This window comes from Astyanax mexicanus, chromosome 8 (genome assembly GCF_023375975.1).
Source record: "Astyanax mexicanus isolate ESR-SI-001 chromosome 8, AstMex3_surface, whole genome shotgun sequence".
In the NCBI taxonomy this organism is placed as follows: Eukaryota; Metazoa; Chordata; class Actinopteri; order Characiformes; family Acestrorhamphidae; genus Astyanax; species Astyanax mexicanus.
The window spans coordinates 49,479,608-49,494,475 of NC_064415.1; the positions used below are offsets into that span (position 1 = coordinate 49,479,608).

Consider the following 14,868-nt stretch of genomic DNA (forward strand, 5'->3'; position numbering starts at 1 on the left):
TAACCATTTTTAATACAGCTGTAGACTTTGGGAGGGTCATGTCAAATGACCTCTATATTTACTTAGGAAACTGTGTTGTCTTAACTGTGAGTGGTCACCACTACTCCAGTAGTTCACTCATTTCTTTTGACCTAAGCCTCTTGATAAAGCCACCTCTGAATTGTGGTATGGGCTAATTCACCTGCCACAGTGTTTTTCACTGGATTTTCCAGTGGTCTTCAACACAACAGTATACAACTTTCCAATTTTCTGAGGAGAAAATGTATACAGAGTATCATGTCTGCAGGATCAGATTACTGAATTACTCTCACAGTCCTCCCACCCTTAAGAGCCCTCATCTCTTAATTTACCAGTCATTAACAAGCAAACCTTACCCACAGTAACCAGCTCTCAGGAAGTACTCCATTTAGCTCTAAAATTAACTGCTATGTTCCACCAATAACTGCACTTTATTTCACACATTGTGGAACATCTGCATATATTAATGTTTCTACACTCACTACATCTACATGCTGAATATCACGTGATCTTTTATACACACAGTTTTATAATAGATGATAAAGATATACTTTATGTACACAAACAGACTATCTCTACAGTTAGCATCAAGGAATTTATAAACAACAGCAGCACAATTTAACACTTTAACCCACCAGACAAGATAATTATTCCCCCAATAAATCACCACTCAGGGTTTGTAAGTAGCCCCTAAATCTCCTGTTCATCTTAAATAAAGCAGAATGAAAGTGTTGATCAGAGATAACTAGGAGAAGATGATCCTCCAGCTCCTGGATGAAGCTGCTTGTGTGTGATGTTAAATGCTGCTCCTTCTGAATGTGTTTCTGTGTGTCTAAGAGTAAATGTAGAGCAGTGTGAAGGTGAAGAGTGGAACATCTCCATACCTGCAGCAGGTGAGCTGATGGTGTTCCTCCAGCAGAGCAGTCTGAGTACAGAGGTGTGGAGCTGCTGATCAGAGCTGGATCTTCTGCTGCTCCACTTTACTGGAGACCGGGGGAAACTCTAACCACCCTTCCATATTCACCTACAGAGAATACAGTCATTCATTTTAAACCACAGCAAACATCTGTCCAAAGCGCTGAAACTATTAGAACCAACTATTATGTCCAATCAATACATCCCAATGACTGTGATGTTACTTGATCTGATCCAAAACAATAAACAGCCCTGAATCCACCTTAACCTCCAACAATCTGCTGCTGTGTTTCTAAACTAAAGACCCACAGCTGCAGAACCCTGGAGCTCGGCTGAAGAGCCAATCACATCGCAGAACTCCCGCCAAGGAGCCAATGGCGTTAAATCCCACAACTAGCTGTCAAAATAAAAGTCCTGCGGCGCCTAGTTTTACTGGTACCTTTAACTAAGGAGTAAATATTTATTCCATAAAATGAAATATTCAAAACAAATTCTGACTTATGCCTTATGTAAAAAGACGTATTCTCTTACATATTTTCAGTTCAACATGTATACTGTAAAAATTAGTGAGCATACTGAGACACTTTCATTTTGTTTAAAGATATTATTATAAGATTGTTACACACTCTTGTTTTTCTGTATTTCTCAGAAAAAATCACTTAAATGAGTGTTCATGTAAACATGCCTTCTGCTTAGATTATATTTAAATCTTCGTAAACTAATACTGAAGGACATAAAACAAAGAATATTATATGACATGTTTTAAGTAGAGATACACCTACTTTTAAGAAAAAACTGTAATTAGGCTTACTCAAGCTGATTTTATAGTCTAAAATGAATTGGCAACATGGCATATCAATCAATCTATTGTATGCAAAACAAATGTTCCAGTGTGGTTTTTAAGGACTTTTTCATCTTGGGCCAGAACAATTACACATTTGATGAAGAGCTGTAGTCTCCTACTTTGAGACTACAAACCTTAAATTAGCCTGGCTCTTGCTGACTTTAATAAAATTAATTTGCATCTTGGCAGACCAAGACAGAATGAAGCTGATGATCAATGCTAGTGATTTGTCCCCTCCAAAAAAAGAGGCAGAAACAGGCTCTGTCTTCTGTTGAGAAATACACTGCAGTCAGGGGCGTAGCAGCAAATTCTGGGCCCTGTACACCCTCTATGTTAATGGGCCCCTATCCATGCCAGTAAACAAAGGAAAGTGAGCGAAAAAAAAATCTGGATTTTCATGGGCCCCTCTCCCTTTCGGGCCCTGGGTAGTCAGGTCCACTTTTCCCCCCACTACCACGCCCATGACTGCAGTCAGCAGCTTCACCAACACCAGCTTTCACCTTTTTGGAGAGTCTGGTTTATAGACAGTGTCTGGTTAGTTTGTGCAGGTGTCGAGTTTGTGCTGAACTTCAGGATGATCAAATATGAAGTATAATATGCCTGAAAAAGTTTTGTGTAATCTACCCAGTCTCTACAATTTGGAATTAGTATTTATTGATTTTTTCATATAGGGCCAAATGTATTAACTAAATAAATAAAAGTCATTTAAAATATTTTTCAGAAAGAAACATATTCAGAAACATAAACAGGAATGCAGTTTCAACTACCAGAATGCATCTCTGAATAAGGGCTGTACACAATGATATATTTTTTACTCATTTAATAATTATTTGATTGACAGTTGATTCATATTTTTACTCAAACTAAGCTTATAAAGATATTTGACTTGAGGTTATGATTACAATCAGACTCTGAAATGAATGTTTCAGGACTAAAAGAGATGGCACAGTGTGGGTTAAATAAGTAATAAATCCACAGGGTGAAGCACGAGTGAGTGTAATATATTGTGTAATATAAACCCCAGGGATCACCAAGGTCATTATTATTGTGATGCAAGTTAATTTAAGCAGCCAAAAAATTCAATAAACACAGTATAAACAGTAAAACAGTGAATAATTATTTTTGTGTTTTTGTAAAACAATAATTTTATAGTTTCTTTTGACTTTTTTATTAAAATGTTAATCGTTCACATATCCATCACATTTACATGTTTACAATAGCTTAAAGTAACTTAATGCATATATACAACAATAAATAAAAAAAGATGGGACAGTAGGACACTGCTTACAAAATAAAAACACACTTTTTAAAATTTCTTTATCACGTTTAGGTGAAATGTCTGAATACAGCAGATATTTAAGTAAATTAAGTTTGGGTAAATATTGTTAACAATGTTATAAACTCCCTGACATTCTCGATTTAAACTTCACTCTAAATAACAAACATAATATTCAGATCTTTTAGAGAGAAAATTACAGAAGATAATTTCTGAAGGTTTTCCAGCTGCATTTATAGCCTATGACATAATACTTTAAATATAATATATAAATCGATTCAGACGTTGGAGATAAACACTGTTTAAACTCATTATGCGATTGAAAAATAAATATGAATTTAAAATTATAATACGTATAAAGCGTGCTGTGTGTTTTTTTTTTTTTTGAACAGTTAAAGGTACCAGTAAAACGAGGTAATTCTCAAAGCGCTGCAGGACTTTTATTTTGACAGCTAGTTGCCAAATTTAATGCCATTGGCTCCTGAGCGGGAGTTCTGTGACGCGAAACACAGCAGCAGACTGTTGGAGGTTAGGGTGGATTCTGGTCTGTTTTGTTTTATTCTGTTCTGCTTTATTTAAGATGAACAGGAGATTTAGTGGCTACTTATAAACCCTGAGCGGTGATTTATTGGGGGGAGTAATTCTCTTGTCTGGTGGGTTAAAGTGTTAAATTGTGCAGCTATTGTTTATAAACTCCTTCATGCTAACTGTAGAACTATCTACTGTATGGTCACGTGTTTCTTCACCCCAGAGCCTGTTAGTGTGCATAAAGTATATATCCATTTATAATATCCATTATAAAACTTAAACTAAAATAGATTATGTGATATTCAGTATGTAGATGTAGTGAGTGTAGAAACAGTAGAAACATTAATAAATTAACGTGCAGTTATTGCTGGAACAGAGCAGTTAATTTTAGAGCTAAATGGAGTTCTTCCTGAGAGCTGTTAGACAGCTGTTGGCAATAGGTATACATTGCTTTAATTTTAAAATAACTTGTATAATTGTAAGGTAAGCTTAAAGTGTACAGTACTCCAAAGAAATACAGAAAGTGTCGATATTAATAGTCAATAATAAAGAACCTCAGTATTTTTAGTTCATATTATATTTATTAACAATATCAGGGGTGCTCAGTTTTGCTAATTAGCAACAGGACATTTTATTTCCTCAATGATCAGACCAAGTACTACAGTAAAATGGTTTGTTTATAGTAAGAAATACACAGCTAATTCTGTCTGAGAGGAGCACAAAGACTCCACAAGGAAGTATCATGAGAGGCTTCATCTTTTGGATCTTGTTGAAACAAACAAACAAACAATGAGCATGATTGAGGCACTTTGTTAAGAACAAAAACAACAACATCATTATTTAACTGCCTAAACTACACTCATAGACAGACAGACAGAGAGAAAGAGTCTCCTATAGGCTGCCCTGTGTGTTTTGTGTTTACGCAACTGTGTACCATACCGTGATGGTTCGCACACAATACATGTACCGTTACACCCCTAATATATGTTAAGGGAAAATTTAACTGCCGAATCAAATTTTTATCCCCCTCCACAATTCAATGGGAATTGGAAGCAAGGTGACACCAGTGTGTTTGTTTGCCTGTGGTCTCTCTATGTGTAGTTGTTTTGTGTGTGTTACTGTTGTGTGGTAGTGCTTTTAGTGCTCCAGTTATTTATGATCGTCAAATTATGCTCAACATTTGAACCTCTATGGAGGATTTCTAAAACTGGAATCCTGAGGAACATGGTGGTTTTCAATCCACATTTCTGCCTCCCTGGCCCAGGGAGGTCTATCGCTATCCCTGTTATCTACACAGAGGGAAGTGTTGCAGGAAAAGAAGCAAACAAGGAAGCACCCTTGTAAGAATAAGGAAATGCTTGGAAATCTTAGATGTCAAAAACGAAATGTTAAAACGATTAAAAGTTTTTTGTAGGGCTGTTTTTTAAGGCTCACTCTGTTCCGCTGCTGTATTGTGTATATAGTAGGGCTGCAACTAATTTATTAATTATTTTGGCAGTCTGGTGATTATTTTTCTGATTAGTCGATTAGTCAAATCAGCCTTCTGTGAGAAGTCTTGATGTTGTATTTGACTCAGACCTCAGATTTCGTAAACATATCAATTCTGTGGTAAGAAGTAGCTTCTTCCAGCTCAGAAACATTGTAAAGCTTAAGCCTTTTCTCTGTTTAAGTGACATTGTCATTCAAGCAGTAATTTGTTATACATTGGAGTTAACCTTATACATGGGGACTCTTGTGCAGTGTTTGCACTTTGCATCTTCCATGTACAGCACCTTGACCAAGTTGCAAGTTGTTTAAAGGGTGCTGTATAAATAAATCTTAATTATTTTATTGTTTCTATTTTCTGGCATTTTGATCTAGCTTAGATTTTCTTTTTTTTGTTTCTTCCAGAACTGAATGCTGTTCCAAGTCTTCCTCTGATCCCAGTGTCAACCTGAAATAAGTTTAGCTGCACAAATACAATCAGAAGATTTCACAAAGATTTTAAGCTCCTAAATGAAGTGGAGAACATGGCATCCAAAGAAATCTCCAATACTCAGCAAATACCCTCTCCTACACCTCCCACACAAATGCAGAAAAGTACAGGGAAGAAGAAAACTCACCACTGCTCAGACTGTGGGAAGAGTTTTACTACACAGAGTCATCTTCAGAAACACCAGCGCATTCACACTGGAGAGAAACCGTTTCACTGCTCAGACTGTGGGAAGAGTTTTAATCAACAGAGTAATCTCCGAAAACACCAGCGCATTCACACTAGAGAGAATCCATATCAGTGTTCAGACTGTGGGAAGAAGTTTAATAATCCGAGTAATCTGAAAACACACACATACATTCACACTGGAGAGAAACCATATCACTGCTCAGACTGTGGAAAGAGATTCAATGATCCGAGTAGTCTCAGAACACACATGTACATTCACACTGAAAATAAACCGTTTCACTGTGCAGACTGTGGGAAGAGTTTTAGTAAACAGAGTCATCTCCAACTACACCAGCGCATTCACACTGGAGAGAAACCGTATTACTGCTCAGCCTGTGCTGTGAGCTTTAGGTACTTACAATCATTCAAAAAACACAAGTGCATTCTTGGAAATGGGCAGTGACACACTTAAAACCATTCCAAATCCCAACCCAGATCTATTGAAAATATGTATAGAGGGAAATCTGTTGCTTTAAATAGTTTCTGAAGCATATTCAACGTTAGAGCGTTAGGGATGTCCATGTTTTTTTGTGGAGTTTAAGGCTAAATTTAACCTAGCACTTAGTACTTTACCTTTAGGGCTGTATCTGTGAAAACATTTTGTCCTTTGAGTTTTAGAGCTGTCACACTGACTGTGGGGGAGGGGAGGCAGCTAGGTGTTCTCTGATGCAGTCCTGTTAGCCAATCAGAGATGATATATTTGCAAGTGCAAGCTAGAGCCAAAACCTGTCTTTATTCAGAGAGCTCTATTTCAGTGATCTAAAGCAGGGCTAAATAGAAACACCTGAGCACTTTTTTATTTTTATTTTATTTATTTTATTTTATTATTATATTTTTTTTTTACAAAAAATGGTTCACATGACATTCTTTCATACTGGAGACCACAACTAGACTGTTTAAAATGAAATTATAAAATATGGAATAAGACCTTTAATATTTACTGTTAACAAGTATTTGAGCAGTGAATCTAAATCTACTACTGCCTGCTGCTTAGAAACACATTTTTTGGCTGTTATATAAAATAATTGTGTATTTGTTTAACAGAGAAACCACATTATCTGTGTTATTGGTGTATTTGTCAGTTGTCTATGGCTATTGTCTCATCCGTATATTTTGATTTGCATAGGGCTTATTGTTATTAGCATGTTTCATAGTAATTTGTATTAAGGTGTTGAATGTCATATGCTTGTTGTATTTCTTGTAGTTTTGTCCAACTTCCAATAAACAATTAAAAAGATTAACTGGGTAGTAGTAATTGGAGGAGTTGGAAAATGGGGACAATAAACTTAAAGGTGCAGCTCTCATTACTGAGTGTGAGTAATGAGAATAAGTTATGTAGTATGCTATGATACAATGGCTTGCAAATGTATTCATACCCTTTAAACATTTTCACATAGAATGACAGAGTGACTGTAAACAGCAATTTTCATGTCTTGCCATGGATGCTAAATCTGATTTATGTCAGGGCATTCTATTGTGTGAAAATTTAGCTCTAGGGTCATCATCTTGCCCGAAGGGGAATCTTATTCCCAGTCTCAAGTCTTCTGATGCCTTTAACATGTTTTCTATCCAGGATTGCCCTGTATTTAGCTTCATCCATTTTCCCATCAACTTGCTGATAAAAGGAATCCCCAGAGCATAATGCTGCCTCCACCATGTTTTACAGAGCAGAGTTACTTTTGCATTATTATTCTTGCCATTCTTCCATACAGGCTGATCAATGGATTTCTGTAGCTCATCCAGAGTGACCATAGGCCTCTTAGCTTTATAATAAAAGAGTTCAAAGAGAATTAATACTTTTGCAAGCCACTCTTTATCATGTTCTTTTTTACTATAAATATGCTCTATAATGTGCAGATGTTTGTAACATATTGTCAAAATGTAGAATTTAACCAGGGGTCCAAACTTTTGCATAAGACTATGATGGTATGCAGCCATTGTTCTTCTTACTGTATATTAATATTGTATTACTTGTGAACAGCTGACTGTGCTTGTGGTTCATTTATTAACGCTCTGATCTTCTACAAAGACAGAGAGCAGAGTGGAGCAGCTCCTCAGAGCAGAAGTTTCCTGTTGTAGTTTCTCATAACTGCTCTCACTTCAGAGAGATTCACACTAACACACAGATCAGCATTAGAGCACTGAGAGCTTAAACACACTACTGATTCCATCTGATCATATTCACAATGAAGAACATCCTCCTCATCATCCTCATTACCACATCAGGTACCCACTGTCAAGATGTGATTAATAATATTTAAATTAGCATTAAATACTTTTACAATATTTTAATTGTATTATTTTTCTTTCAGGCGTGTTTGCTTCTGATCAACTCTCTGTTTTTAGTACAGAAGGAGAATCTGTTTCACTGAAATGCAGTGGTAGGAATTACTACTGGTACAGACAGTATCCTAACAGAGCTCTACAGTTTTTGTCAGTAAATACTGAACACACTATTAGAGAAGTTAGACTGGCAGATACAGCTCTCTACTACTGTGCTCTTAGAGTAGGAACACAGTGATACAAAGTCTCTGAGAAGCTTTACAAAAACTCACACACCTTCTGTTTACTTTGAACACAAGCAGATCAAAGTAATATCAAACCACACTGCTTATCTCTTATTACACTCTCTCAGAAATGACTGGATGTGGTTATACAGGTGCTAATAATAAAAAAAAGGCTAATGCAGGCTAATGTTGCTAATAAATGAGGCAGAACTGGTACATTTTCAAGACTGGAATATAAGGTAGGGTCAGTCAGAGGTGATGTACAGAAATGGTGTTGTACGCTCTGAGTTTCAGACAAATTTAGCATCCTGAGTAAGTTTAAGTAAGACCTGGCAGTGGGTGCCTGAAGGATGAAACCATAGACTGTGTATAGCTGGACAGAGCATCGTCTCTCAAAAGTGAAGCCACCACAGGTCGGGCGCCCCCTGCTGTTCGGTTTCAGAAAGCTGTGTAACCCCACCCATCCACATAGGTTTCAATGGCGTTCAATCACGTTTTTTTTTTCTAATATACTGTAATTCCACCTCCTTTATTTAAATGTAACAGTTAGTGTAACCTCTAATTATATTGTTACATGTATTAGTTTTTGTAAATGTTATTCAGCTCTATTCAAAAAAGGTGTGGTAATTGTAAAAGGGCAGGGTTACACCTAGCCGGGGTGGGACCAATGACTGTGTGAGCTCTGTGTAGGCAGCCCTCAGGGGGCAGGCTTATTCAAATGAGTAGGCGGTCTCTCCACAGTCTTTCTCCCTCCTCTGTTCTCTACTGCGCAGACTCGGGTTTCAGGATTGCCAACATGGCGGAAGATTTTGGCTTCATTTTCATTGAATGAATGGAAACGGCGACACAGCGTCCATCTTTTTTTACAGTCTCTGGATGAAATGGTCCATTTTTTTTTTAAAACTTTGCAAGGATGTTGGAAGTGGTGGATTTCAGACGACTATGACAGGAGTTTTGGTGTAGATACATTTAGCTTTTCCTACAGTTTTAAAAAATGCATATTATCGGAGAATCACGTTCACTGACTGCTGATCGTTACTTAATTACTAAAACAATGTTGAATGAAGGTTGTACAAATAAACCTATGCAATCAATACAAACACTAAATATTTTAGATCATAAATTCAACAAACAGCGTTAATTAAACGACATGAAAACTAATATGATATTCACAACACAATGTGCTTTAAATCAAACTGAAGTGAACAAACTGAACATCACAAAAAACACTGTTTACTCTATATCCCTAAAAGGAAAGAGTGAAACTGGTTGCTGTGTTTATGAAGCACAAAGAGCTGAACAACACCATGATAAGAACTGGTTGCCCTGAAAGGCAGTGGAACATGAATTTATTCTTAGCACATTGATTGAGCAATAGGTTTCTTGATATGATTGCCATGTTAAACACAGATGTCAGTAGTTGTGTTTCCCTGTCAGACGGCACATGTACCAGATTCAAGATAGAAAGAGGAATCAGACACCTCTTTTATTCATTATAGTCACGGAAATACTAGCAATACCTATAAAACATTAAAACATAGAAGGGTTGGATATAAACAACCATAAAATAATCATAAGTCAATTTGCCGATGATATAACACTCTTATTAAAGAACAAAGAACAAATACAATTAATTAATTAATTAGTTTTCTCCAAGCCTCAGGTCTTCAGTTAAATCTTAATAAGTGTGAAATTATGAGCATTCATAACTGCACTGAATCTTCAATTAACAAGATTCCGGATAAAAAAGAGGTAAGTATTTAGGAATTTGGATCACTAATTGCAAAGGAATTAGCGAAAGAAAAAATATACAGGATAACATTGATAAATGTAGAAAGGTATTGCATAATTGGCTTCAAAGAGACTTGACATTGTTCAGTAGAAAAATGTTAACAAAAATTTAATCCATATCTAGGCTGATATATCCTACACATTTTTTTGCTGTCTCTCCAAGGCTTATTAAAGAGATTTATAAAATCAAATTTAAGTTTATTTGGAAAAACAAACACCATTACATCAGAAAAAGAGATTTGCTGACAAATTACAATAAAGGGGGAATTAAGGCAATTGATTTTGAAATTATGAAAACTGTTTGAAAAACAGCACGCTTCCTGTCCATGAAATACTATAATAATGTAAGTCATTTTAACAAATAACAAAATTTCTCTCAATCAATATTTTTTTCCATCTAATGCATCACTTCAGTGTTGATATCAGAATGTATTTTTTGTACACATTAGTTTAATGTTAATTCAATATTGATTTAATGTTATGTTTTCACATAACTACATAAATATGGTGCTCCATATGTGTTGCTTCCTAAAAATAGTGTATATTGTATAATAACTAAACAATAATTAAATATTTCAGTTAATACTGCAGTTACTAGTGGTCAGCTGAGATCTTCTTTTGAACTTTACATGGTTTCACACTGTTGGGCTCATTTTTTTTACAAGGTGAAACAAAATCTTGTAAAGGCATGTCAGTATTAAATATTTATCCAAATTTATATTTATTTATAATAAATATCTGAAATATCTGTTGTACTCAACAGACATTTCACCTAAACATCCCTTACTAAATATTTCTGTACTTTTTCCACAGGAATTGTTCACAAAGGTTCCAGTGTCTGAGACTAACTATCCTGTTAGCCTTAGCTAGCTTTACAGAGACATATTAATGACTTGGCTATACACTTCATGTCTACATTACGTCCATTTTCTTGATAAAATATTATAATTTCAAGAAAATAGAAAAAAAAAGCCAAAGAGTGAAGCTAAGCTTAAGTGTTAAACTTGCTCTTCAACTAATTTTACAGCTAGTTTTATAATATTAACCTAATGTAATATTTATTATAAATTATGAGCAGTGCTGGTCTATTATAAGTGTAAATAAATAGTGTAGAAAAGGATTTGTTGATTAGGTCAGTAACAGAGACTGCAAAGATATTGACGTCGTGTCACCGTTCCCATTCATTCAATGAAAAAATCTTCTGTCATGTCTGCGATCCTGATACCCGAGTCTGCGCAGTAGAGACCAGAGGAGGGAGAAAGACTGTGGAGAGACAGCCAGGGCTCAGATGGTCTATGGTCCCATAAAGTCATTGGTCTCACCCCGGCTAGGTGTAACCCAGCCCTTTTACAATAACCACACCTTTTTAAATAGAGCTGAATAACGTTAAGTTATTGGGTGCGGTTAAACAGCTTTCTGAAACCGAACATCAGAGGGCGCCCGACCTGTGGTGGCTTCACTTTTGAGAGACGATGCTCTGTCCAGCTATACACAGTCTATGGTCAGTAATATTTATCTTAGAGGTGTTAAAGTTTTGCTGCTGGGGGTTTCTCTGCTGCTGCAGCTGAGCTGTGAGGTAAAGTTAATTTATTCAGGAGGAGCGTGGAGCTCAGAAATACAGAAAAATATTACTTAAATTATATTTCTATTAGTTTGCTTAATTCCTTTATTGTCTATGTAAACAGAGAAACTGTGTTAAAATGGCTGAATTGCCTAGAAGTTTCCAAATTTTGAATTAAATTTGAAAGTACACTTCAGTCTCTCATGATTTTTTAAATTTCAAATCTAAGTAAAATTATATAAGTATTTTTTTTTTTACAATTTTGCTAATAAAATATTTTTAAAGTGTAAATACGTATGTTTGCCTATTTGCATCCAATTCCAAAGATATATGAAATTTGGCATATGATACTGTATATCAGGGATCAAAATAAGAAACTGTGTCTACTCTAAAGAATTTATAAAGAGAGAAACGTAATTCTAAATGTCCTACAGCACATCCATATACATGTCTCCTAAAGTGCAGTAATGAAGATATCTTCTGGAGGAAAATAAAATTAGTCTGATGCTTTGACTGATTGTTATGGCAGGTACAGTGAATACTGTGTTTAAGGTAAAGCTCTGTAAAGCCAGAAGGGGGCGCCACATCCATCCTAATTTTACATCCACCCTTCATTTTCAGTAATTCTGAGCATGAGCTCCTCCTCTGTGCTGTTCTTTCCCATCAGTCTGTTTCTTCACTCTTCTTCATTCTGTCTTTCAGACTCAATCCATCATGAAACACTTGTTGATAAATCTGCTGATTTTTACTGCTGTTATTATTGGTATGGAAGATTTCTTTCATCATTATCAGATCAGTAAATGATTTAAACTTTCTGTTACAGATCTGTTGCTCTGTTTTTACAGATTGCAGTGGAGAAGAGAGTGTGGAACAGCCAGTCAGAGATGTGACTCGCTCTGAAGGAACATCAGTAACATTAGAATGTACTTATGAAACATCTTCAACCCAATCAGATCTGTTCTGGTACATTCAGAGATCCCATGACTTTCCTAAATACATTCTGAGAAGAGATAAATATTCAGCAGGAGATAACGGAACAGAGTTCCATGAGAGAATGAGTTCTGCAGTCCAGTCTACATCAGTTCCACTGAGCATCCAGAAGCTGAGTGTGAGAGACTCTGCTGTGTACTACTGCGCCCTGAGCTCCACTGTGACATCATCACATTCACCCATCATACAAAAACATGTAGTTTCAGCAAGAAACACCAAACACTGTACTAAAACTCTCAAACTTCACTAGAAAACTATCAGACTTCTGTAGAGTTCCTGATTTTTTTATTTCCTATGATGTTCCCATTTCTTACTATCATTATCATATTTAAATTACAAACCACTAACACCAAACCTGAAGATCACTGAAGGTGACACACGTTCTCTTATACAAACCCTGTACTGACAGAACAGAAGCCTTATGTTATTCATGTCTAGAAGCTGCATTTGCTTCTCTGGGCTCTAAGGCATCTAGAATGGACCATCAGAAAGAGGACATGAGTATTGTGGTCAGACGAATCAGTATTTCAGATTTCCTTAGAAGAAAAGGACTATATAATTTTCAGTCTAAAAGAGAGGTTCTGTTATGATGTGGAATGGTGTCAGTAGACTTCTGTGAGGCAGAATTTATGAAAAAATGTTAACCGAGGTCTTAGAGCAACATATGCTGCCCTTAAGACAGCACTTTTCCAGGAAAGCATTTTTTAACAAGACAATGAAACAGCACATGCTGCACACATTACACATTTACGGCTATGGAAGAAGAGGATGTGTGTACTGGACTAACTGGACACTAATGACCCCACATTGTTGAACACCTTAAGTCATGTTTGCAGGAAAAAAAGGTCAAAAATAACGCTCTTGTGGGGAGGAATGGCAACATTACACGTTGAAAAATGGAAAATTTATTTATTTTCCCAACTATTTTCCTTTTTTGAAAGGTGTTGCAGACCTGAAAGCAGGAATAGATGTATATTAAGATATAAAATGAGGTTGATCAGACCAACATGGAATATTTTGAGTCCATACTGTCTGCAATCAAATATATTTTTCCATATTATTCAATATTTGTCTGATTTGAGGTTGTAGATTTTTTTTTGTGTGAATTCTGCTTCTCCTTTTAATCTATTCAGCACCTTCTAATAAACCTGTAACTGACCCAAACCCAGTGTGTAACATATTGATTCTCTACATAAACAAAACACATCTTCAATACTGTATAACAGAACTGAAACATTACAATACTGACTGGAACAGCTGTGATATTTGTAATCTAGACTAATCTAATCTCTTTTAAGGGGGTTGAATAGTTTTGAAAGGCACTGGGTGTAAAGAACTCTGCTTCTCTCCTGATCTTCATTCCTCTGTTCTTATAACTAATGTAGGAGGAGTCTTTACATGCTTGAAAAGTAGCTCCCAGATCTCTCCTCATTATCTGAACACTGGAGTCACCATGATGTTCCTGTGCTCTCTGGCTGTGTTTATCATCATACTTGGTAAGTGGAATTAACTAGATCTTTATCTGTGTGAAATATATTACTGTGTTTTAGAATCCAGCTTTTCTGTGTTGGTTTTGTGGTGATGTGTCTGAGTGTATCAGTGATGAATTAGGTGGAGTGAAGTTCATCTTTTCTACAATGCTGATGTAAATTTATTGTTATTGTTTTTTTTTATTTCTCCACAAGGAACTGTTCTGCACAGTCAATAAATCCAGTGAATGAAACACAGCTTCACGCTCTTAAAGATGAGACTGTTACTATCTCCTACAAGTATGAGGGAGCAGAGACTTTGTACTGGTATCGTCAGTATCCTGGATCCAGACCAGAATACTTACTGAGGATAGTTCCAACAAAAGGAGCTAAAAGTGACCCAAACCCTTTATTTCCACAATTCAGTTCTACAGTGGATTTCAGTGAATCAAGAGTGAATCTGATCATCTCCTCTACTGCAGTATCAGACTCTGCTCTCTACTACTGCGCTCTGAGGCCCACAGTGACAGAAACCCACCAAACACTGTACTAAAACCTTTCTTCTTATTTTTTTTCAGGAGGGGGCGATGTTTCTCTGCTGCTTAATCATTTAGGTTATACTGTCAATCTGCAAATATGTTTAATGTCTCTCTGGCTTTACTATAATATTCTAAAAAGGAATCTGTAGTCGATTTTATCTGACTTAACCCTCAGCTCAAGTTTGAAAAATGCTAAAACCAAAAAAAAAAAAAAAATGTGAGGGGTATAC

The 14,868-nt window shown here is 36.0% G+C and overlaps 3 protein-coding genes across 4 annotated transcripts in view; 1 reads left to right on the forward strand and 2 right to left on the reverse strand.

The window, feature by feature from the left end:
* LOC103044584 (zinc finger protein 501) overlaps positions 1–1,251 on the reverse strand; it is a 234,011-nt gene extending 232,760 nt beyond the window's left edge. Inside the window, exons 1-2 of one of the 2 annotated variants that reach the window (XM_049482345.1) lie at positions 1,196–1,238; positions 903–1,042 (exon numbers count right to left, since the gene is read on the reverse strand). The gene's annotated coding sequence lies outside the window, so the exon portion shown is untranslated. Of the gene's footprint in view, positions 1–902 lie in introns of both variants that reach the window. The other variant, XM_049482346.1, reaches the window with a different exon arrangement.
* Positions 1–14,868, reverse strand: part of LOC111190415 (zinc finger protein OZF-like) — a 589,012-nt gene that overhangs the window by 307,544 nt on the left and 266,600 nt on the right. The gene's annotated exons all lie outside the window — the stretch shown is intronic.
* The window catches only part of LOC111190412 (zinc finger protein 345), a 406,705-nt gene that overhangs the window by 134,283 nt on the left and 257,554 nt on the right, over positions 1–14,868 (forward strand). The gene's annotated exons all lie outside the window — the stretch shown is intronic.